Source organism: Haemaphysalis longicornis, unplaced genomic scaffold (assembly GCF_048455015.1).
Source record: "Haemaphysalis longicornis isolate Haplotype H1 unplaced genomic scaffold, Haemaphysalis longicornis Haplotype H1 scaffold_8, whole genome shotgun sequence".
Lineage (NCBI taxonomy): Eukaryota > Metazoa > Arthropoda > Arachnida > Ixodida > Ixodidae > Haemaphysalis > Haemaphysalis longicornis.
The window spans coordinates 18,867,054-18,892,511 of record NW_027526445.1 but is presented as its reverse complement, the minus strand read 5'-3'; the positions used below and the strand labels follow the sequence as shown (position 1 = coordinate 18,892,511).

General features: G+C 46.3%; 1 pseudogene; it reads left to right on the top strand.

The window, feature by feature from the left end:
* The first annotated feature begins 3,003 nt into the window (after positions 1-3,003).
* LOC144148207 (uncharacterized) overlaps positions 3,004-25,458 on the top strand; it is a 100,353-nt pseudogene continuing 77,898 nt past the window's right edge.

Below are 25,458 nucleotides of genomic sequence, written 5' to 3'. Positions count from 1 at the left end.
CATTTTGAATTGATGAGCTCTAGGGATGCAAAACCCTTTTCATATGTGTCCGAATTGAAAATGCGTTATTCTCCCTTATGTTTATCTGCCAGAGTGCCTACTTTTGCCTATAAAAACGTTTTTTGGAATATAGATAATCTAAAGAACCATACTTGCCCTCTCTAAGGGCATGCACAAAAATAACAAGCCACGCAGTTTTCTTGTTCCACTTCTTTTTACAAGACGACCCTTTCCAAAGTATATGTCCTAATAAAATTTCTAAATATGCAAGCCTACTGTTTCGGAAGTTTGTTCCAAAGGTGCTACAGGTATGTATATAAATGACTTCGTCAAAAGCATTTTAAGATGACCCAGGTCGCACATCTACTTCTCCCTCGGTTCTTGTGTTTCTACGCCACAAGCACCACTTTGCTTATGCTTGTTTCTTTTGATTAGGGATCCTCTACACATGACCTCCGACCTGTTGTTGTTCCCAAAATATTTTCGCTTCTCTGATGAGTCTTCTGCTTTACATGTATCTGCACATTTATTTTTGCCCATTTTTAATATATTTTTCTTCCTGCATGGTGTATTTTGTATGTCTTATATCCATGCACCCAGTGCTTCACCCGAGAAGCCCTTGGTGAGCATGTCAAAAAATGAAATATATAAATAAATACGTAAAAATAAATAAATAAATACAAATAAATGAATAAATAAATGTGGGCTTATAGGTAGTTCTCACCTCATAGGCGGAGCTACCCTGATGCCCACATAATTTTTACTAACAGAAATTTAACATACCCCCGCCTTCTTTTTTGGATAGTTGTGCCAGAGCCAGTACTGTTGCCCGTACGTACCCCGTTAGAAAGGAGTATATTATCAGCAGAAATACTTCCCATTCTTAAGAACATTTTCACTACCAACAAGACACCACCTTTTCTCGTCAATCTTTTTTCTCTTTTTCACTAGGGTGACTCTTCCTTTTTACAAAATTTTCGACGTAACAGAGCCGAACCTCACAAAAATTGCGCGTTCTGTTTGGGTATAGTTTTGAAAAAGCGCACGTTGTTTTCAATTGAAACCTTGTTCTCAGGAACTTTATTATTAACAACGTAATTTCAATTTCTTCAGAGCGTCCAAAACGTAAACATCACAAGTACTTTTCTCATCCTTCTACTTCTCAAATTTGCCAAAGGACATCTGCAGATATACACATTTCACGCATCGAAAGCTCAAATATATTTGCGCTAAACCTCCAATCTTGCCTAGGAAATACTTTTCTTTTTGAAGGGTATTATGAAGAATATTACTTCGCGCCCTCTAAGGGCATGAAAGCGATCAACCTGACAATTTTAAGTGTGAATGCACTTCTTAAGCGAGCCTGAATCGTCCGCCGCCGTCATCCGCATAGCAACAGCTGCGGGTGCGCGCGCTCCTCGTCTTCCCTAGCAACGGGGGGAGATTAGCGCGCGCTACTCTCCTCCTCCTCTCTCCGCTCAGTGACTGCGGGTGTTGGGCGCCTCCTCTCCACTTCAGGCGGGAGAGCTCTCGCTCGCGTAGCGGGCGCTCCGCATTCGGACGCGTGAGGGCGCTCGTGTAGCGGCCGCGTGGCGCGGGAGTGTATTAGTCGAGCGCGCGCCGTCGTCGAGAGCGGTCGCTGGTCCTGCATCTCGATAACGATGATGGCGGACCGGGCAACGGTACCAGCAATAACGAGTGAAATATCTTTCTTTGTAGTTGTGTGCGCGTGTGTAATCTCTCGACTACTCATTAAGATCACGATATCCACCGTAATCGCGCAATCAACAACCGTGCATTCGCACTTACACACTCTCCCACACGGGGAAGTGCGAGGGAATTTTTTTCTCGTCATTCTGCATCTTCTTTCTACTACCCGAGCCCTGAAGTCATACAAATATTTTAGGTTGACAAATTTTCGATATTACAAAGCCCGGTTTCGCCGATATTTGAACCAAAGTGAAAACTGTTCACTATATGAAGTTTTTTACAAGAATAAAAAATATATAAAAAGTTACACCATCTTGCCGTAGGGGAACCCTGAGGAGTATGCGAAGCAGCCTTGGGGTAGATTGAAGTCCACATTAGTTTTTAGTTCGTCCTTTCCTTTAGGTTGAGGTACGTAGCTACTATTATATTTGCCGTTTGGTTTCCATGGTAACTACCACACTTTTCACTTACCAGAACTACGAAATGGGAAATTGCGTTGACCCCTAGGCTGTTTCGCATACTACTGAGTGTTCCCCTGCGGGAAGATGGTGTAATTTAATTGGAGGGGGAGGAGGGTGTTAGAGAAGGGAGGAAATAAAGAGAAAGAGACGTTGTAGTTTGTGGTATGAGTTTGTCTTTATTTAGGCTTTATCATCATCATGTTTAACGTAGGTGACGTTGATCTGTGGTTGGCGTTCCGATTCGATTATGACCTGCCGTATGGTGTTTGAAGTGTTAAATCAAGGGCTGTTGTAGTGGGTGAACCCCAAAAGTACCTGAATGTGAGTTCGATGCACGTTCCCCGGATGGTTGTGGGCTGCTTGTAATCTCGGCCCGCCGAGACTCGCCACGCACGCCGCTGCCGACGACGATGAAACGTCGGAGGCGCGTGAAGGGGTCTCGTCTCGTGCTGGCCTAGGAACACACCGGTAACACTATCGCTCCAGGAGACCTAAAAGGGAAACGTGCTCATCTCGTGCCGTTCCACGAAGACACCGGCAACACTTTCGCTCCAGGAGCCATTAGAGGGCAAGACACCACCGGGCTTTCAGCACTCCGATCATGCGCTGTGGGGGTGTGGATGGCGCAGCAACAAGGGAGGGACATAGCCCCGACCATGAGATGCTTCGCATCTAAAAACATTACTTTTTGTCCTTAAGGAGCATACATTGGATGAAAAAGACAAATATTTGTTTTATTGTTACATTTTGATCGTTACAACCGGACCTCTCCTAATGCAAGCATCAAGAGCGGGCCACGGCACTGCCATGAGCATTCAATGTTTAGCAATCAATGCTCGCCAAAAAGCAGGCGCTGCTTTTTGCCATCGTGGGCCTGCTCTCATCTGCCTCATCGGATGACCTACGGACTACACCCATAGAAGATCCTGGCGTGTGATCAGGTACACCCTTCTGCAGCTTTTCCGCGCACCACAGCCTGTTTTTTCGGGCTTCGCATGCTTTGCCGCCAGATCTAAACTTTACCGTGTTGGTCATCCGAAAACATGGTGCAACATTATCTCACCCAACCATTCAAAGCGCGCCTGCTGCATCGCACTTCGGGCCACGGCACTCGCACTACGTTACACCGCTCACTTATCATGTATCTACAGGTGCTGCTTTTTGCCGTCGTGGCCCATCTGTCGTCTGCTTCCTGGCGTCTGCTAGCGTACACCATTGAGAATCTTTTCCGCTCACCTCAGCCTGTTTATTCGGCATTCGGATGCTTTGCCGCCAGATCTCATATTTACCGTTTTGGCCATCCGGCCATATAGTGCAACATCAGCTCACCAACCCCCTCAAATGCGCACCTGCTTCATCGATCGTTCTGGTCACGGCACTGCCACTACGAAAAAACCCTCACCCGTCATGTATCTGCAGGTTAGTTATTACGACACCCCGCACAGTTCGCCTTGAGTAAACTTGGTGATGGTATTGGTGACCGCGCGAACCCCGAGCCCCCAACATAAGCTGTAACATACCGTGTTATGTGTTTAAGGTGGCCACCTCGGCTTGACGTGGGCTCCGAAAGCCACCTCAAACGGGGCCGTCACAGCCCAGGTCAACCTCCGGCGGATGGGCTTCCTGCCTTTTTACCAGGCACGAAGCTCAAAGACCTCTCTCTATACCAGGGTAAAATAAGCGAAGAAAGTTCCACCGTCTCCTGCTTTTTTTATGCTGTATGGAAAAATCAAACGCCCCTAATAACCGTGGTCGGTCCCTAAAAAGGGGCCGCACCGAAGTCTTTATTCCTCCACTTCCAAGCATGACCTTCCCAAAGACAAACAACTACTCTCGTTTCCTTCTTATGAAATATGTTGACGCGGCCCACCCTCTTGCTTCACAGCCAGTATTTTTGATTTCAAAATACATTGACGGAATAATTTGGAAAACTTACAAGGCCAAAAGACTACACACAGGTGAAGTCCTTGTTCAGGTAAAAAACCAGCAGCAGGCAACCACATTTCTTGGTCAGATAAAAATTTTCGATCTGGACATCAGGGTCACACCCCACCGCAGCCTGAATGGCTCGTCGGGTGTGATCTCTGAGCCAGATCTCCTTACCGACACAGATGCCGATCTTCTTGAATCCTCGCTTCCCGAACATATCAACGCAGGCTTGATTCGATGCTCCATTCTCCCTAAAATTCCGAACCAGCGCCGCTGATTGAAGTGCCATCCGTTCGGGCACAGTACAACCTCTTGCCACGGCAAAACAACCTGTGTAAAATGCGCCGCGCAGGACCACACCGCCCACAACTGTGATTCTGACAACTTCGCATGTGCAAACAGCAGGGGCCCCCAGGCGGCCTACTCCAGAAAATGCGAGAAGTTTCAAGTAGAAAACAAAATATTCAATCTTAACCTCACAGAAAACATCACCTTCGCAGAGGAGCAGACGAGGTTCGCCTCTCTTCTCCTGGGGAGGTATGCGATGCAAACCGCCGTGGGCGGAGCGGCGTCTCGTTTCCACAGGGACCCACTTCAGCAAGTCTGACCTTATCCAACCCCTCTCCCTTGGTTGCCTTGGGCAGCGCAACCAGTCACCAAACCGGTTGCTTAGCCCTCAGTGTTTGTGGTGTAAATAGTCTATGTCGGGACTGGTGCCGTTTCCGTCCTTGCCTCACCGTCCTCCAGTGCGTTGGAGGGTGCTGACGGGACCGACGCCGGTGGCCACGCATGGGCTCAGTGTTTTAGTGTTTGAAGATCAATGTTTCAAGACGCCACCGGAGGCACTGTGGTGGTTCTTCTTCCCCGCTGTCAGCATCATCTAAAGATTTATCACGGGCACCTTGTTGACGCGAACACAACTGCCCTGTAAAAAAAGAATAAAGTTCTTGAACTGAACGATAATAACCTGTACTGGAAAATAATTACAGCAGGGTAGCCTGAATGTTTCCGGTTTACCTCCAACTGTACCTTTTTGTTTTCTGCCCTCATAAAAGCAAGATTGTTTTATCAGCACAGTCATATTGCCTGTGCCGGCTCGAGTGTAGCGCTCAAAACTGCTTTTTTGTACATATTTCGTAGATATGAGAAGACTATAGGCGCATCCCAGACGCTCACTGCGAACGAATATTTGTTAGACGAACTTCCCATCCCCTTTTTTCTCACGTCTATTTTTTTGAAGTAACGGGCCACCCGAAAACAATGAATACGCGCCATATCTGGCTAGAAGCGGCGGCAGACTCCACCAGCTGTGTTCACTAGATTCCTGACTGAAACGTCACTTCCGGCTGGCCGTAACGGCCAGCTTTTTTCCAGTGTTGACTTGAAAAGGCATTTGGGATTTTCGTTCGATATGGAGCGATAGAATATTGGGCCTCAACATTTTGCACGTAGCATTTTTTAATCCAATGCTCTGGAAAATAGTGCCAATGAGCAGCGGAAATTTCACTGCAGTTTGCTATAAGGGCATCTACGAAATCTAGAGAACATCGAGTTTGCCGTCCTTCCGCTTCTCTGTTTTTACTGTAGGAGCTCTCCCAACTACACATCTGTCTAGCAAAAAATATCAGGTTAGCTCAGTCTTACTTTTTGAACAAAACTGCCGAAGGTCCACGGTTCTCACTATAAACTCGGCTCGTACACAGCTTCGTTCTATGAACAGTACTTGCGTTTGTCATGTGGTAAAAAGTACCCATACCGGAAGGGGGATGGGCCCGAGACTTAGATTATGGAAGAAAAGACAAAGAGAAAGAAGAATCAGAGTATGAGATGCGAGAAGGATTTGGAAGGGGCCAATGAAAAAAATTCTCTCGCACTTCCCCGAGGGGGAGAGTGTGTAAGTGCGAATGCACGAGTTGAATTTGCGCAAGTCGGTAATGTTCGCGAAAGAGAGATCACACACACACACACAACTACAAAGAAAGAGAAAGATGCATTTATTCACAGACACCTATTTGTGTTGTCCTTGTACTTGATTGCTAGAGCGGATCTCAGCTTTGAAAGTTCGTGTCAGTACTCTTTTAAGCGGGTGCATTAGCCCTTCTCACGCCCGATTCCTGGCCAATCACCCACGTGGGTATGTGCCATGCACAGACACCTATTTGTGTTGTCGTTGTACTTGATTGCTAGAGGGGATCTCAGCTTTGAAATTTCGTGTCAGTACTCCTTTAAGCGGGTGCATTAGCCCTTCTCACGCCCGATTCCTGGCCAATCCCCCACGTGGGTGTGTGCCAAGTAAGTGGGAATGCACGGGTGATTCGAAAGAATTCTTCTTGGCCAATCGCCCTAAGTGGGTATGTGCTAAAGAAATTAGGAACTGTTCTTGGCCAATCGCCCTAAGTGGGTATGTGGTGCGGATGGACGGACGGCGGTGGACGCGTGATTCAGGGTCGCTTAAGAAGTGCATTCGCACATAAAACATACACGGATTGATTAGGAGGAGCAGGAGTTTATCTGACCAGCAAATGGGAGCCTGACACGATAAAATGCGAGGCGAAGAGGAGCACGACGAAGTTGGAGTGGACAGAGTGGAACGAGGTCTTGGAGGAACGGTGGCAAGTTCGGGCCGTGTCCCACAATGCACCAGCGGCATCGCACCGTTTGGCAGCGGGCAGCTCGGGATCACCGATTACCAGCCGCTTCGCACTGCTGGCCGTCTGCTGAGCCGCGCTGTTTAGCGAAGCCGTGGCATCGCACCACTGTCATCCGTACCACTGACGACCAGCATGGGCCATCGCAACGTTCTGCGACTTTCTACAACGGGGAAGCCTACCCACGGGGACACGTCATCGGAAGAGCAGCGGCTTCGACGTTCTACAGGGTAGGACTTGTTTCAATTTGGCATAGACAGTTAATGTGCTGTAGTTACTATTTGAGTAGATTTTTGATAGTGTCAGATTGTGCTTGTTTCTTTTTGGTGTAGTGTGATATGCTTGTGAGTTTGTCATGATCGCGTTCGTTTGAGGTTTTAGTGTTGTGTGGAATTGTGTTGTGTGGATATTGTGTGGAAATCGAATGCCTCAAACCGAACCTCATCTCTGCCGCGTGAGATGCGTGACAACATTTGGCGAGCCTGCCAGGATCTATCCTTGGCCCAACTACGCGTTTCACCTGGCGGAGAGATGAATCTCGAGAAGATGTTAACCTTGGCTAGTGCGTTAGGTTTTACCAAGGAGGAGGTGCTCAGCTTGTACGAACGGGAGAGTACAAGGTTACGAGAGAGAGCTTAAGAAGATGAGAGGAAAGCCGTGCGGGTAATAGAGATTTTGGAACTTAAGATATGGCTAGCAGAGATAAAGCGGCGCCGCGAGGAAATAGAACGCAGAAAGGACGGCGAACGCGCCGCACGTGAGTATGAAGGTACGAGGGTGACCGACCTCTATCAGGCACGAGAGAAAGAGAGAACGCAGATAGGTGACCGCGAAGAAGCAGATGCTGTTGAGGGAACGCGGTTTGCACAGCGCGGTGATAGCAATGAAAAAATAAAAGCAAAAGGGCTCTCGCAAACGACCGCTGAGGAGAAAAGCGCCTTCAAAGCGCAACGAGGTGAACGGGTTTGGTATGGTAGAACCGAAGTCCAGGCGCTTGGAGATCGCAGTTGTAACATGCCAGGCGAGGACAGCTTGCGGCCGCCTAGTACTTTTGATGACTCAATCGATTTGACGGTCTCTGAAAGAGCAATAATGAAGACCGAGATACAGGCCGCTCCGTGCACTGGCAGTGATAGTATCCGGACAGAAAGCTCTTTTGCTGGTCGGGTAGAATTGCTTACGACGATTGAGACTACACTTGTCGCACAAAACGACAGTGCAAATTCTTTAGACGGCTCACCGGACAGCTCAGCGTCTAAGATGGTAAACGGGGTCACCAGTGCGCAGCCAAATCAGCAGATTTCAGAGCAGCTAGGTCCGCTCCCTGAGACGCAGCTCCTTGTGGTCAGAGAAGAGTCCCCACTGGAGAAATTCAGGTTAGACACTGGAACGGGGCTGGTCCCAGGTAAAAGGCAGTTGCAAGCACCCGGTCAGGGGGCTGAGAGGCAAGAGGGCGAGAAAAAGTGCCCATGTTTTCGTGAGTGTGCAAAGCAGAGGAGGAAAAAGAGTTTGGGTGTTAGGATGGTTCGAGTGCATGAGCGGAGCTGCGCAAAAAATGATAGGGTAGGTGGGAAGTTCGCAGAGTTCGCAGAGTTCGCAGGGGCCAATGAAGAACATACACGGAGTGATTAGGAGCAGGAGGAGGTTATCTGTCCAGCAAATGGAAGCCTGACACGATAAAATGCGAGGCGAAGAGGAGGACGACGAAGTTGGAGTGGGCAGGGTGCAACGAGGTCTTGGAGGAACGTTTGCAAGTTCGGGCCGTGCCCAATAACGCACCAGCGGCATCGCACCGTTTGGCAGCGGGCTGCCCGGAACCACCGATTACCAGTGGCTTCGCTCTGCTGGCCTCCTACTGACCGGCGGCGTCGCACCACCGGCGACCCTTCGAGCCGTGCCCATCAACGCACCAGCGGCATCGCACCCTCTGGCAGCAGGCAGCTCGGGACCTCCGATTACCAGCAGCTTCGCACTGCCGGCCGCCTGCTGAGCCGCGCTGCTCAGCGAAGCCGTGGCATCGCACCACGGTCATCCGCACCACTGACGACCAGCACGGGCCATCGGAACGTTCTGCGACTTTCGGCCACGGGGAAGCCTAACCACGGCGACACTTCATCGGAAGAGCAGCGGCTTAGACGTGCTACAGTGTGGGACTTGTTTCAATTTGGCATAGACAGTTAATGTGCTCTAGTTACTACTTGAGTAGATTTTTGATAGAGTGAGATTGTGCGTGTTTATTTTTGGTGTAGTGTGATATTGTGTGGAAATCGAATGCCAATATATTGTGTGTAAATCGAATGCCACAAACCGAGCCTCATTTCTCTGCCGCTCAGCGTAGACCTGGTAATCATGGGGAGTAATTGTCTGGTCCTCCCGCTTCACGTTTTGAATGCAGAGCATTTCAGTAACTCACGATGTAACCCGCGTTGACGTCCGTAGTCCACACCGTCCCCTCCCTACTATTTAAAAAAAATACTATCCGGCGCCCGGTTTCGATCCCTCGGCCCTGCGGGCGGAACGCAATGTTCACGGTGCTCTAACCTCTGCGCCACAAAGCCGACACAAAATGGGACGCTACGAACGCGCCTTATATCGTTGACTCATTCAAATTACTGCTGACGAGCGCTCTCTCGTCAGCAGTTGTCACAAGTGCAAAAACATTAACGTAACGCAAACTACATAACTTCGTGCACCCCCCGAAATGCTCTGCATTTGATTGTCCCCCTCGCGAGGGGGATGTTTCACTGCGTCTTCTCACGGTCGCGGGACCCGTGGAGCCATCTGGCGGAGGCGAGGCACAACTCGTAGCACTTTGAAAAGATGCGGCGCCAGCCAGCTGTGTGTGTGCGTGCCGCACTTGTACAAATGGGGAGTGTTTCACGCTTAAAGGCAAAGCTGTAGATTCCTCAATTTTTGAAACGATGTCTTATGCGATTATTTATTGGGGATCGCTCGCCGATCCATTATTATTGGTTGAACTTTATTGCAAACGATTTTTCAGAGCCCACCTAATTCAATTATCCCGGCCGAGGCGCTATATTACTAAGCTGTTGTCGCGCGTTGCTCAAAGCTTCACTCAAGAAAAAATACGGCAATCCGTTACAAGAAACCAGTGAAAAAAAATACACGATGATACTGTCACTGATGTGTTCTATAAATTAGGTCCCTAGAAAAAAAAATAATGACCAAAATTGACTGAAAGCTTCAAATATGTCGGCTCATATTCCACAAAAAATATACATTTTTAGAAAAGCCGCAAAACCGACTGTTGTTCATAAAATAACGCAGAATTGCGAGAATGAACACCTCTCCTGAATATTTCCCAATGGCGTGCTTTCTCCATCGAATTATACTCCAAGCCGCTCTAACATCTGAATAAATCGAATTCAAAGAAACGAATCGTAAGCGCCCACTTCCTTTCTTTTAAACCAGAGAAAGCTTGGTGTTTCAGCCACCTTCCTCAATAAATGACTGATTGTTTTGGGTGTCCTGGAACCGTGTTTGGATATAGTATTAGAAAGGCAGCAACGGAAACAAGGCATGCATTTTCGCCATGTTAAGAAAAATGCATGCAGCTGTCCCACAGAACCCCAAAGAGCTAAGCCCTTCTAATCATAAATTTGGTTTGAAAGAAATAAATGAGCGGCATGGACACCTACTGTGTACAACCAACTAAAAACACGAGATTTCTTTCGAAATACCAACTTTAACTGCAGTAAGCCTAAATATAATACAACAACCTCGCTTATCGTTGGTCCATCCGTGTAAAAGACGCTTTTCTACATGTGTAGGATTTAATTCAACGAAACGTCTTCAGAGAATCCTCCTTCTACGAAACGCTGTTTTCTAAGAAAGACAACATTAGGTGACGGTTTGTTTCAGCGCGTTAATTGAATGTTGGCTTACTTGTTTAAAGCCACCGCTACATTTTTATGCACATGGTGAAAGGGATTCGCCTTGAATATCAGCTCTGCAAGAATAATTTGCGTTGAATTGAATAATACATTGCTTTCCGTAGTCTGTGCGTATATACTGTTTAGTTTGCAACCTGCTATACTGAATGTCATTTATGGTAGGTGGGAGCCAATGATCTGATTCTATTTTATTCGCAATCGCTGTCATGTGTGTTGAGCCAATCATCGGTCACTACTTCATCGTACTAGGTTATGTGTATTTGATCGATGTTTTTGAGGGGTGAAGCCACTAAAGGGCTCGGGCTTTCTGCGTGTCGTATCATTGTCGTCATTGTAGTGACGGTGCTAAAACACCGAAACACTCGTTTTCCGAATACTCGCGCTCGAAAGTTACATCACCTTGAGAAAAAACGCCTACTAAAATAACCCAACCGGACTTTCGTTTTCCAACTCCTTGCACTACAACGCTTCCTGCTTCAAAGAGAGAGAGAGAGAGAGAGAAAGACGTCCTTTATTTGAGGCCTGTGCGAGAGAACTCTTGCAGTCTGCATCAATGCTGGCCTGTGAGGGTGGTTGAGTCGTCAGGGAGGGCGGGTGGGATAGTAGGAGTGTCTGTGCTTCAAAGAAACGAGACTTTTTCAGCAAAGCTGTATACCTCTCGGCTCTACCCCCCAACTGATTCATCTCCGTGGGCAAAAACGCCTAGGCGCCAAGAATACCGTTATACACTGCATGCTTTACCCCTCCCCAGGTTTCACGTGAGTGAAGATGGTATGGGATGTTTTGTTCTTTCGCAAACACTGTTCGCTATTATGTTCATACTTTGTGTGTTGGTTGCTATAACGTCTTATCCTCATATCTAGGGAATTTCTATTTTCCAAATTTCTACAATGTGCCCATTCGAGGGAACATCGTATTGTTTATATTGTAAATATTTCTACACTGTAGGTTTATGCAGTGTAAGCCGTGCCATGTTTTTAATCCTTGGTCCCAGTCAAGCTACGTTTAAAGCTTTTTTGCTTAGGAACCCATTTAGGTCTTTTAGAAAATGGGTAGGTAGACGGGTTAACTGGTTTAATAAGAGGACGGGTTGTAAGCTAGTAAACCCCAGCTACTCCATTTCGCTGAACGAAGGGCCCTAGACACAAAGAATTCAGAAGTTACGACAACGTCCACAGGGTTCACGAGGTTTAGTTGGTCCTTCTGGGTACGTATTCTGGAATTCGCGGTAAAAGGCGTAAACTATCCTTTACTAGTTTGAAGGAATACATGTTGCGTTAAAGAATGCATTGAAGGCACGGACAACCCTATTTTGACGTCCAGCGTCAAGTTATATAACTAATAGTTTCTGTCAACTCTATAATATGGTTAGTTACTGCTATTGGTTGTGGTATAGTTCACGTTTTAGCCGGGAGTATATTGGGCAGTTTAAAATAACATGCTGCAAATATCTTGTGCTCACCGCATGCGCGGGATGGTGAATTTTCACAGTAATTTTAACAGCAGAACTGGTTAGGCTTAGCTTTGTCCGTCGGTCTCACCAAAAATGCTCGAAGTCTGAGAAATATTTGTGCTTCGGGAGGGCACAAACCAGAAACAAGAAACGCCATGAAACAGGAAACCTAACACTGTGCCACCCCAACCTCCTGAGAGTGGCAGGGTTGTAGCGGCGGCAGTAAACAACACAATAACAATTGGAAAGAAAAAATCCTGGGCCATCTTCACACACGGGAAACCTGAGGTGGGGCGATGCATGCAGTGCATTAGTGGATTCTTGGCGACTTGGCGTTTTTGCCAACAGAGATGAAACCCCTGGGGGTAGAGTTATACAGCTTTGCGGTAAAAGTCTCTCTTCTTTGAAGAACGAAGCGTTCTTGCGCAAGGCATAAACGAGTGTCCCGAATTGTTTTTAGTAATCGTTACGAAGCGCTCCAGCGCGAGAGGTAAACGAGTGTCCCGGTTTTTTTTATTTACTAGAGGAGCTCTGCAATGTTGATATTCTGATGTTATGGCAGGTCCAGGGCCGTAGTGAGAGCGGCTCACGCGTCACAAGGCAGAGGTGCATATTGGGAAACGGAAGTATTCATAAAAATTAAGCTAGAAATTGAAGGAGAAAAAATGAATAATGAAGTCGCCAAGTCAGGCATAGCACGCAAACACACTCTCGCAGCCAGAAGAGGCCGAGTCCAAGCCGCGTAAAATGAACAATGAAGTCGCCAAGTCAGGCGTAGCACGCACACTCTCGCAGCCAGAAGAGTCCGTGTCCAAGTCGCGGAAAATTTCACAAGGGGCCTCACGGGTTTTGGTGGCGGTGGGAGCGGCGGTAAGTCGAAGGCGACTACCGCTGCCGGTTGTTTTCCTTCACGCGGCGTGGCCCCAGAATCCGAGCACAGGCACGGCACCATGACGACGGGACGAAGAAGCTGGTCGGCGGAAACAAGAGCAGTGCTTGGGGTAGCGCTACCGCAGTCCGGGGATCTGCCGCCGGAGCGCAGGGGCTTCACCAGATCGGCGTACCCACAGTCCTGTAGACGGCCTCTGGTACGCCTGGCTACCTCGGAGTAGACGATCCGCTGGTCGCCCTCGATCCCATCTCAATCTTTCTCCAACCACGAGCATCGTTCCTCTTCTTCATCGCATCCATTGTCTCGAGACCCATTCGGATATTCGCTTTCTCATTCTCTTCTCTCAACCCACCGCGGGCTTGCTGGGTCTTTTCTCTACTATTTCCTCTTATTTTTCCCGCGATAGGGGCACTTCATGACACTATCGTATTCATATTGTAGTTTCACAATATTTCCGGTTGTTGTTGTGTATATTGTGCCTATTTACCCTTTTTTCGTAAGAATCAGAATTACTAGAGAATTGTTTGCCTTTGCTAAATGACATCCACGCGATCAATATGGCACGTATGCTCCTCCTCTTTCCCCTCCTATTTTATTCCTGGGGGAACTCTATTGATGTACTGATCTTTCTAAGTAAACATATTGCTAAATGATTCAGCCCTGCTTATTAAGACATTTGTGCCAAATGGTACTATAGATTATATATACATTCTTTGCGGAGAGCATATTATAAAAAAAAAAAACTGAATGCAACCGCTAAGGGCATGAATGCCATCAACACAATAAGCAATTCACTCGAATTTCCGCTTGTGTTTTCCGCGATAGGCCTACATTTTTTCACAGAGGAGATTCGAAGGCAGCAGAAGCCCCACCAGTCGGGGCGCACCTGTAGATCGTGGCCAAGCAGCGCGGAAGTCTGCGTGTTCTTTTTCGGGCGTGACTCGGCCTGTGTGCCGAGGCCACGCACTCATGACGATGGCACGGTGGCCCATGGTTGTGATAGCTAACCTTTACAGGGCTACAGGGCTCCCCATTTAGCTGTTCACGATAAAAAAACAGACACATGAGTAGCTACCGAGGAAAGCTATGTACGAGGTTCATCGCAAAGGTCCTTAAACCGTCCAAGTCAAAGGAATCTAGAATATCGAAGTGGTCCTGCTCAGTTCTTTGAAACTTCCTGGAGCAGTCCAAGTCACCGTCTTGAGAACTTTCAGAGGGTATTATAGCCTCTGGTTACCAGGGCTGGGAGTGGAGTAACGGACGAGCTTTAGCACAACTTGACAGGTCCATTCTGAGGCCGCAGCGGGCCTTCACATCTGTGCAGATGATGGAACTGTGCAGGCAGGACGGGCATTTGAAGCGCACGGTTCCACTCGCAGAGCATGCCGGTGTAAAACCAGCACGACTGCGTTGAAAAAAGCAGCGATCATACCGTTACCTCAAGGAATTTCCGATGGACGCCGGATGCTCCCCTTCTTGTCGACGCCAACGAGGGTACCGCGATGCTGTACTGTGGAGCGACCCGCAGCAGCTGAGTCGCCAGACAATGCTCTCGGAAGTGTCTATTTTTTTTTAAAGCGTTGTGCTCAACCCAAGGGAGAAACCGGAAGTGAAAACTTCTCAGCTCTGTGCCCCCAGATTCCGAACATCAACGGAAAGCGCTGGTAACTTCGAGCACTCTTACCATAAGCAAGGCAGTATTCCGTTGCGCATCGAACAGTAGACCCGGCATGAGCGCCGTAGGCTATCACAGCTTCGAATACGCACCTCTAGCTGGGACGGATCCAGCAAGCCAACAAAAGACAAGGCGTCAGCGGAGTCATATCGCAATACCATCACTGAAGCGCTGCCTAATACCTAATCGGAATGCGTGCTACGCAGCCCTAGCCGCAGGATTACACCAGATTTAGCTCAACAGAAATCGAGACTAACATACCATGGAGGAGGTGTGTCAGAAGGGGTGCCGTCAAAACAGCACACGACGAAAGTGCATGCGGCGGAAGAGCACCAACATAACAGCACGGCGTCAAAAGGGCACGTTACAAAACAGCACGCGAAATAACAGCACGACGTCAAACGCGGTTGCGACGGAATAGCACAACGACAAAACAGCACAGCGTCAAACAGTGCAGCGACACAAGGGCCCGATTTCATGGAATGCCTAACTGGGCAATTGTATAGATTTTAAAGCGTATACAAACGTTGAAGAGGGCACAAGGTGCCCTGTAGGAGTTCCTCTTCACGTTCCACTACTCTTTCTCGAAAAACAAGTTCCGGCTTTAATTTTTACTCTATGTAAAATTTTTGAAATGAAAGCGGCAAAAGCCAGGGCCATCATTAGGTAAAACTATTCAGACACCGAAAGAAAACGAACTTGTATCGAACCAAAAAATTCAAAACGAAAAGACGAAAGGTTGGGCTATATGAAACTCAAAATGGGTTTAGTTTTCTTTTCAACATCAATGTTTATAGAAGCTATCCCTTACACTGATCGTTTTTGAAGCTGCCCTTAAATTTTTGAGGGTATGCGAGAGTATAATAATATTAAAAATAAGAATAATAACAAGCTATTGCCTTGAGACCCGCTTACAAAACTTTTTGGAAATCACTGAGTATCACAGTTCTTTCGATTCTATTCAAATATTTTCCATCCTTGCAGTTCCAATTGAATGTAGAGGTGCCCCAATATGTGGAAACTCTCTTCCACCTTTGCGACTCCGCGATGCCTACACAGTTTTTTCTTGTTTAAGAAATAGCGCAGCTTGCACTGCAAGAGAAAAGCAGAGCTGACGGAAACTCCCTTCGTCAGAGACCTCACATTTATTTCCCAACTTGCTGCTGAAAGCTATCTATGACTGGCAGGCCCGGATCGTTTCGTCCGCAGGCTTCCACATCTTTCCCAAATTGGGCTGCCCCCGCTAGAACTGGTGGACGAGCCTAAAGTCAACGCCCGCGCTACTAACCCAAAGGAAATGCGGTGTGCCCGGAATGCGATGCTCAATCAGTATCCATAACGCGAGGATCCTAAGTTCGATAGCGACCGCGGAAAGAGCCTTTTAGGGGCTAGGGATGTTGGCGTCTCCTGTCGTCGTCTTCGTCGTCGTAATCGTCGTTTCACATAGTTATGGTGCTAAAACACCGAAAAGTCGTTTACGCCTCGCGCTCGAACATAACCCGTAATAAAAAAACCGGGACACTCGTTTACGTCTCGCGCTGGAGCGCTTCGTAACGATTACTAAAAAACTTCGGGACACTCGTTTACGCCTTGCGCAAAAACGCTTCGTTCTTCAAAGACGAGAGACTTTTACCGCAAAGCTGTATAACTCTACCCCCAGGGGTTTCATCTCCGTTGGCAAAAACGCCAAGGCGCCAAGAATCCACTTATACACTGCATGCATCGCCCCACCTCAGGTTTCGCGTGTGTGAAGATGGCCCAGGATTTTTTCTTTCCAATTGTATCGTGTTGTTTACTGCCGCCGCTACAACCCTGCCACTCTCAGGTGTTTGGGGTGGCACCGTGTTAGGTTTCCTGTTTCATGGCGTTTCTTGTTTCTGGTTTCTGCCCTCCCGAAGCACAATTATTTCTCAGGCTTCGAGGCTTTTTGGTGAGACTGACGGACAAAGCTCAGCCTAACCAGTTCTGCTGTTAAAATGACTGTAAAAGTTCACCATCCCGCGAATGCGGAGAGCACAAGATATTTGCAGCATGTTATTTTAAACTGCCGAATATACTCCCGGCTAAAACGTGAACTATACCACAACCAATAGCAGTAACTAACCATATTATAGAGTTGACAGAAACTATTAGTTATATAACTTGACGCTGGACGTCAAAATAGGGTTGTCCGTGCCTTCAATGCATTCTTTAACGCAACATGTATTCCTTCAAACTTGTAACGGATAGTTTAGGCCTTTTACTGCGAATTCCAGAATACGAACCCAGAAGGACCAACTAAACCTCGTAAACCCTGCGGACATTGTCGTGTACTTGTGATTTCTTTAATTGGGTCTATGGCCCTTCTTTCAGCGAAATGGAGTCGCTGGGGTTTACTAGCTTACAACCCTTCCTCTTAATAAACCAGTTAACCCGGCTACCTACCCATTTTCTAAAAGACCTAATGGGTTCCTAGGCAAAACTGCTTTAAAGGTAGCTTGACTGGGACCAAGGATTAAATACATGGCATGGCTTACACTGCATAAACCTACAGTGTCAAAATATTTACAATTTAAACAATACGATGTTTCCTCGAATGGGTAGCTTGTAGAAATTTGGAAAATAGAAATTCCCTAGATATGAGGATAAGACGTTAAGCAACCAACACACAAAGTGTTAACATAATAGCGAACAGTGTTTGCGAAAGAAGAAAACATCCCATACCATCTTCACTCACGTTAAACCTGGGGAGGGGCAAAGCATGCAGTGTATAACGGTATTCTTGGCGCCTAGGCGTTTTTGCCCACGGAGATGAATCCGTTGCGGGGTAGAGCCGAGAGGTATACAGCTTTGCTGAAAAAGTCTCGTTTCTTTAAAGCACAGACACTCCTACCATCCCACCCGCCCTCCCTGACGACTCAACCACCCTCACAGGCCAGCATTGATGCAGACAGCAAGAGTGCTCTCGCACAGGCCTCAAATAAAGCACGTCTTTCTCTCTCTCTCTCTCTCTTTGAACCAGGAAGCGTTCTAGTTCAAGGCGTTGGAAAACGAGTGTCCGGGTGGGTTATTTTAGTACGCGTTTTTTCTCAAGGTGATGTCACTTTCTAGCGCGAGTCGTCGAAAAAAGAGTGTTCCGGTGTTTTAGCACCGTCACTACAATGACGACAATGATAGGACACGCAGAAACCCCGTGCCCTTTAGTGGCTTCACCCCTCAAAAACATCGATCAAATACACATAACCTAGTACGATGAAGTAGTGACCGATGATTGGCTCAACACACAGGACAGCGATTGCGAATAAAACAGAATCAGATCATTGGCTCCACCCTACCATAAATGACATTCAGTGTAGCAGGTTGCAAACTAAACAGTATATACGCAGAGACTGCGGAAAGCAATGTAGTTATTCAATTCAACGCAAATTATTCTTGCATAGCTGACATTCAAAGCGAATTCCTTTCACCGTGTGCTTAAAACCGTAGCGGTGGATTTAAACAAGTAAGCCAACAGTCAATTCCCGCGCTGAAACAAACCGCCACCAAATATTGCCTTTCTTAGAAAACAGCGTTTCGTAGAAAGAGGATTCTGTCAAATCGTTTCGTTCAATTAAATCCTACACATGTAGAAAAGCGTCTTTTACACGGATGGACCAACGATAAGCGAGGTTGTTGTATTATATTTAGGCTTACTGCAGTTAAAGTTGGTATTTCGAAAGACATCTCGTGTTTTTATTTTGTTGTACACTCTAGGTGTCCATGCCACTCATTTATTTCTTTCAAAAGAAATTTATGATTATGAAAGGCTTAGCTCTTTAGGGTTCTGTGGGACAGCTGCATGCATTTTTCTTAACATGGCAAAAATGCATGCCTTGTTTCCGTTGCTGCCTTTCATATACTATATCCAAACACGGTTCCAAGATACCCAAAACAATCAGTCATTTATTGAGGAAGGCGGCTGAAACACACAGCATTCTCTGGTTTAAAAGAAAGAAAGTGGGCGCTTACGATTCGTTTCTTTGAATTCGATTTATTCAGATTTTAGAGCGGCTTGGAGTATAATTCGATGGAGAACGCACGCCATTGTGAAATATTTAGGAGAGATGTTCATTCTCGCAATTCTGCGTTATTTTAGGCCCAGCAGATGGTTTTGCGGACTTTCCAAAAGTGTATATTTTTTGTGGAATATGAGCCGACTATTTGAAGCTTTCAGTCAATTTTGTTCTTTATTTCTTTTTTTCTAGGGAACTAATTTATAGAACAAATCAGTGACAGTATCATCGTGTATTTTTTTCACTGGTTTCTTGTAACGAATTATTGCCGTTTTTTTTTTTGAGTGAAGCTTTGAGCAACGCGCGACAACAGCTTAGTAATATAGCGCCTCGGCCGGGGTAATTGGATTAAGTAAGCTCTGAAAAATCGTTTGAAATAAAGTTCAACTAATGATAATGGATCGACGAGCGATCCAAAACAAATATTCGCATAAGACATCGTTTCAAAAAAATTGAGGAATCTACAGCTTTGCCTTTAAGCGTGAAACTCTCGCCATTTGTACAAGTGCGGCACGCACACACACAGCTGGCTGGCGCCGCATCTTTTCAAAGTGCTACGAGTTGTGCTGCGCCTCCGCCAGATGGCGCCACGGGTCCCGCGACCGAGAGAAGACGCAGTGAAACATCCCCCTCGCGAGGGGCACGATCAAATACAGAGCATTTCCGGGGGTGCACGACGTTAAGTAGTTTGCGTTACGGTAATGCTGTTGCACTTTTGGCAACTGCTGATGAGTGAGCGCCCGTCAGCAGTAATTTGAATGAGTCAACGATATGAGGGGCGTTCGTACAGTCCCATTCTGTGTCGGCTTTGTGGCGCAGTGGGTAGAGCACCATGTACATTGCGTTCCGCCCGCAGGGTCGAGGGATCGAAACCGGGCGCCGGATAGTATTTTGAATGCAGAGCATTTCAGTAACTCACGATGTCACCCGCGTTGACGTCCGTAGTCCGCACAGTCCCATCCCTACTATATAAAAAAAAATATGGAAACAAGGCATGCATTTTTGCCATGTTAAGAAAAATGCATGCTGCTGTCCCGCAGAACTCCAAGGACTTAAGCCCTTCACAATCATAAATATCTTTTGAAAGAAATAAATGAGCGGCATGGACACCTACAGAGTGCAACAAAATAAAAACACGAGATTTCTTTCGAAATACCAACTTTAACTGCAGTAAGCCTAAATATAATACAACAACCTCGCTTATCTTTGGTCCATCCGTGTAAAAGACGCTTTTTTTATATAGTAGGGAGGGGTCGGTGCGGACTACGGACGTCAACGCGGGTGACATCGTGAGTTACTGAAATGCTCTGCATTTAAAAACACTCGCAATTATAATTTCGCTATTTCAATCATGTTTCCAATGTTATTTTCCGGGGTTTTCTAATTCAGTCTTTGTTATTTTTAGATGCACGCTTTTAATTTAGTTAGGTAATTTTTGTGTGTTCTTTCTATTCTTGGGCGTTCAAGACTTCATTGAACCAACTGCCTGCAGTCACGCAGTTATAAAGATGGAATTTTTCAGCTTGTTTTGCCTTTGTCTGCGCGTATGCTTTCGTAGTACCTGCGAAAGTCTCCGTAGGGTTTCTTGCCCGGAACACCTTAGATGAGTAGGAGGTAGGGAGGGGGAGTGTAGGTGGCTGGCGAAGAGCCCGAGGGAAATAATTCAGAAGCTATTGTACCGAACAGTTTAGACTCGCCAACTTCACGCGCGGGCGTCGGCTCGCGGGGGAAAGGTCGACGAACCCAAATTTTAAGGAAGGAATTCCGGGCGCCCCGCGGGCCAGTGACGGTCGTTATTGCATTGGCGTGGGTCGACATCTTTTGGAGGGGAAAAACCTCATGAGGTGAAAAAATAAGAGTGTAGACGAAGACGTTGACCAGAGAGGCCAACCCGCTTGAGCCGATTGCTGGCGGGTTGCCGGAGAGTAGTTGTCGCCTTACAATATATCCAAACAAAGTTGTAATAAGCGAGTGATTGCCCAAGCAATCATGATATAATGAGCCGGAGAGTTCAATCTCGTCTACATCGTCAGTGCAGTCGCAACGTGTCCCAGTGTCCCTACGCACACAAAGTTGTAATAAACTAGTGATGGCACAAGCAATCATGATATAATGAGCCCGAGAGTTCAATCTCGTCTGAATCATCGGTGCAGCCGCAACGACTCCCAGTGTCTCCCTCGGGGGTTCGCGTCATCCGCACAAAAAAAAGAACGTGGATGATATGACGCGAGTAAATCAACACAGCCGCTGCTTCAGCTGGCGAACATGGATATGTCATGCGCGCTAATTAAAGTGATGAAAATGATTGTAAAAACAAGCAAGAAGGGGGCCCTCCAGCCGGTATCCGGACAATTCGGTGTAGGACATGTCGGTGCAGGACGTTTCGGTGCAGACATTTCGGTGCACGGACATTGCGGTGGGTGGGTCACGAAACAACCCGAACGTCCTTTGCCAGTCGAAGAATTCCCATCTCAAAACAACAGCTTTATTTGCACTCGTGTTCACAATCCCTCCACTCAAATACAGGCGTCAGCAATCGCCCCAGCTGTGTAACTGCGACTGCGCCCTCTCTCCAGTGAAAACGAGAGGGGGTCGGCTTTTGTTGCACCCAAGAGGAACGAAGGGGCAGTAACATCCATTAGCGAGACTATACAATTGCCTCCCAGCCACCTCCCCGACACAACAGCAACAAACGGGTAATACAGGGCGTGCGCGGGGACGTACAACGCGTGCACGTGCTTTGAAATAAGTCATTTCTTCCTCTACGACACTATCGCAGGCTTGTCCGGAGAAAAAACGAGGAACAAGAGTGTCTGAAAATTCAGTTTATAGTGACAACGCAGGTTAAACTTTTTAGAAGACTTTTAATAAGATTTTCGTATTTTTGGGGGCAGTGAATGTTTATAAAGCTGCTTTCATTGTAAAGGGAGAGTGCCTTTTATTTTCAGCAAATATCATTAAAAATGCATTATATCGTAGTGGACACCGACCAAATGACTTAGCTGATATTCTTGCCGTAAAAAAGAGCAAATATAAATGAACAACATCCTGTAAATAAAAAAAAAACCTAGAAAAGAATTCAATCAGTTGCCTGCATAACATCTGTTCCATGAACGAAGTATAAAACAAAAATATGCAAACGCTAAATTCCTAATAATAACTGGCTAAAATTCAAATACAGCGTTTAGCTGAAAACGCAATCACTTCTCTAGATTGTTGGCCATAATTCTCGTTATGCGGGAAAAAAAATAAAACGATTGTTTCAAACAAACAAGCCCTCGATAATTCGGACGCCAAAAACTTTGCACAATAAAATATCCGTGGACCGATACGGCCGTGGACTAATACGTCCGTACATCAATATGTCAGTGCAGCGAAATGTCCTACACAGGGATCCGGACATTTCGGTGCACTACATTTTGGTGCAGCACGTTTCGGTGCGGTCATTTTGATGCGCAGACATTCCGGTGCACGGACAGTTCCCAGCCGCGTCTGGCCGTGAGGGGGTGCAGGATAAAATGGTACCGGAAAAAATGGCCCCGGAACTTATGGTACCGGAACAAATGGTCCCGGAACTTAAAGCCCTGGAACAAACGGTCCCGGGCAAATCTACGGGCAAAATGATTCCACAAAACCTTACTTTGGCTCTTTGTTGAAATTTGTTGCATCTTGTTGAAGTGTGGTATCGCGTTCTGTAACAAAAACTGTCAGTAAACCATCCCGTCATTTTAGTATGCATTTTTGCGCAAATGCAAATGCATGGCGTAACACAGTAGGCCGGTTTCTTGTTCTTTTTATTTGTGTTTCCGCCGTTATTTTCCGCCTTCATTTTATTCTTTGTTGTAGATGTTGAAAACACATTTTTATTTCTCAGGTTGTTTGTAATACTTTTACTTTTGTATTTCTTTCGTATTACTGATTGATTTATTTATTTTGTATTTATAAAAATTCCGCAGTACAATTTATCTCTATTTACCCTATTATAACTATTAAACCGTAAAAACCGCTTATTATATATTTTCGCTAGTTCTTCCCCCCCCTCTCCGAGGTTTTCTTGTCACAGCAACTACACTAACAGCAACTAAGTCCAGGCACGGCCAGACTCCACGCTCCTTTCCCACTCAGGAAGGCAGGTTTTGAGTCCGGCCGTGTTCCAGGAAGGCGAATCTTTCGCGAGGAGCTGCCGCGGGTAATAGAGTTTGGTGTAAGGCAGAGTTCAGAGACAAGGGCATGCCTGATTACGACTAGCTCACGCACCGTCGGCCGGGCCCCTGGTTCAACGTGGCTATCACGACATTCAGCACCATGACAAATTTCTTCTAAAGAGGGGTTCCCAGACAGTTTATCGAACGCCGTTTTATCGAAAATATGCCCGTTTTATCGAACGCGGTTCCATCTAATGCCGTTTTATCGAACCACCTGCGTCCGTTTTATCGAAAGTTTTGTTTTGCAGCCTTCATTGTTTTTTTCTGGTTTATTTTGTTTAACTGGCCACCGTATTACCCTAACCTGCAGTTAGCTTCATTATGCATTGTCATGCTGCATTATCTCTTCCGTGGATTACACATACAAAAACCTGTCTGTTGGGTTGACCCGTATTTCCCGTGTTTTCGACAAACCTCGCTTTATTTTTTCTTGCGTCTTCATTGATTCCACTCAAGGATGTAGGTCCCCCTTGTTTATATTAGAGAATTTTCCACTAGAGTGGGAACCCTAACCCCGTGCGCAATATTCCTGGATGTATATTGGTGTATTTAGTTTGGTGTTGCCAAATATATTCCTTGCGCCGCGGTTCATCATTATGTGGTCCAAAGTGTTGTCTTCCCCCAATTTTTCTAGTCACCTGGTTTGCACGCGACTCCTACTCGGACCATGTGGTCGCATTGTTTGCATTTGGAGGAAATCTTTCCAAGATTTTGGGAAAGATTAGTGCTATATAAATGGAACAGAAGGGTGGGGTGTTCCGACAGTGAATGTGAGGCCCCAAAAGAGGTAGTGGAGTCTAGGAGAACTCGTCACAAGTGAACCCATAACAGCCAACTCGTCATACTCGTCGAGTAGTACAAGTCATTACAGGTGATCTCGCACTAGGCAAACTCGTAACCTAGAACAACTGGACAATGGACCCTCCCGTCACAATTTACGTGTTTTGTTAATCATGCTCAAATAATAGTATAAAGGATTTCGTATAATTCCCTACTTATGCGTCAACACTCTTACGACCTTACTTTGAATCACCTCTTGTATCACCAACCGTAGGTTTATTGGTTCCTTGGTGGCTTCGGACACGCCAGACGAGACACCAAATTTCTTTTTTTTTGTTCAGGTGTTAGACTTTGTTGGCTGGTTCTCGATTCGTTTCATTTTTACATTTTTTTTTTATTTTTAAGTAATCAGGGGACGGCGCTGTATTGAGCAGACCTCCACGATTTCTTTATTTTTGTGTGTTTAGTATTTTTGTCTTACTGTTTTTTTATGCCTCATGATGAAAACGTAAAAGAGCATGGGCTAGAAACCCCAGACATGCTGGGGTGGAACGAGGGGGGCAGGAGATAAAAACTAACCAACCTGTCGTATGGTGACTAATTTTGTTAGTTTTAAGCAACGCATCGAGAACAGTATGACAAGGCTTGGCAACGTATTAGTAACTGAACTCTGTGCGCATTAAGAATTAGGAATGCAGAAATCAGGAGAGACTTTTGCTATACTTCCAGTTAGGTTTTTGACATTGGACTCGCAAGCACCAAGAAGTGCCTTATGTAGAACATACGAGGCGAAATAATTACATCAGATTAGATACAAACGCTGTGTAACCAAAAATGTGCGAAGAATATCGAGGCATTTAAGGCTATACGCCACAATGCCGTGCTATGCTTCGGATCACAGGGTGACCTAGAGATACAAGGGCATTCGTTACGGCAGTACTACCTGCGCAATTAACGTAACAAAATTTGCGGAGACAAATTTCGTGCATCACAAAAACAAAATGTTCACAGTAAATAAAAGACAACTACAAAGACTACAAATTCTACTAAATAGGCTTGCTGTGAAAATATTTGCAAAAACATAGCGAGGAGGGAACTAAAAAAACGTACTGCAAATTTTGCTACAGAAAAGGCCGAGGAAAACAATTTCCATTAAACGGTTTCGATAAAACAAATGTCGATAAGACAGCATTCGATGAAACGGCGTTCGATAAACTGGCTTCTATAAAATGGCGTTCGTTAAAACGACGTTCCATAAACTTTCCGGACCCACTAAAGAGGGCAACGAGGGCCAGCCCAAGCAAAATAAATATTATACCGAAGCGAACCACCTACACTCTCCATCGCCTGGTCCTTCCTGTTTGATGTCGCTTTTTAAGGGGCTTCCCAGAAAGGCAAGTCTGGTGGCGGGCTGCATCAACTTGCATCAATCGTTATCCACCGCGGTGGCTCAGTGGGTAAGGCGTTGCGCTGCTGAGCACGAGGTCATGCGTTCGATCCGCAGCCGTGGCCGCCGCTTTTCTGATGGAGGCAAAAAGCAATGTGTTCGAGATTTTGGCGCACGTTAAAGGTCCCCAGGTGGTAAAATTAATCCGGAGCCTTCCACTACGGCGCACCTAATCGCCTGCGTTGCGTCGCCGCGTTAAACCCACAATCAATCAATCAATCAATCAATCAATCAATCAATCAATCAATCAATCAATCAATCAATCAATCAATCAATCAATCAATCAATCAATCAATCAATCAATCGTTGGCTT